Source organism: Bison bison, unplaced genomic scaffold (genome assembly GCF_000754665.1).
Source record: "Bison bison bison isolate TAMUID 2011002044 unplaced genomic scaffold, Bison_UMD1.0 scf7180017864514, whole genome shotgun sequence".
NCBI lineage: Eukaryota > Metazoa > Chordata > Mammalia > Artiodactyla > Bovidae > Bison > Bison bison.
In genome coordinates, this window is record NW_011495067.1 from 1,664,485 (window position 1) to 1,665,216 (window position 732).

Below are 732 nucleotides of genomic sequence, written 5' to 3' on the forward strand. Positions count from 1 at the left end.
GGACTGATGCTGAAGCTGAAACTCCAATACTTTGGCCACCTGATGCGAAGAGCTGACTCCTTTGAAAAGACCCTGATGCTGGGAAAGATTGAAGGCAGGAGGAGAAACGGACAACAGAGGATGAGATGGTTGGATGGCATCACCAACTCGATGGACATGGGTTTGGGTGAACTCCAGGAGTTGGTGATGGACAGGGAGGCCTGGTGTGCTGCGGTTCATGGGGTCGCAAAGAGTCGGACACGACTGAGCGACTGAACTGAACTGAGGATGATGATAATATAATGTATAACCCAGACTGGAACCCCGTATTTCTAGTGACAAATATGGCATGTCAGCATGTAGCTCAGAAAGTAAAGGTGAATAGACGATGCTTTATTTGGGAACTTGGTCGTTTGCCAAGCCTAAGTAGAGAGTTACTGCAGATAGGTCAGGGGTTAGAAAGCAGAGGTGCTGAGGCCGACAAGAGACACAAGCCCAGAAAATACAATAAAAAGCAAAAGAAGGTGCAGGGGCCCCTGGAAGTCTGAGCAGAGACCGTAAGTGCCGTAGGTCAGGGTGGAAAATAGTGACCGGAGTCCGAATAGAAGTCCCCCCGCCGCTGATGACCTAAAATGCAGCTGTGGCGGGGAGGAGGGTGCGGCGCAGGAGACGCTGCGGCGCGGGGGTGCGGGAGAGCCCCTAGGGGCGGTTGCGGAAGGTAGGCCGGCTCCCGGCTTCCGGCTCCCGGCTTCC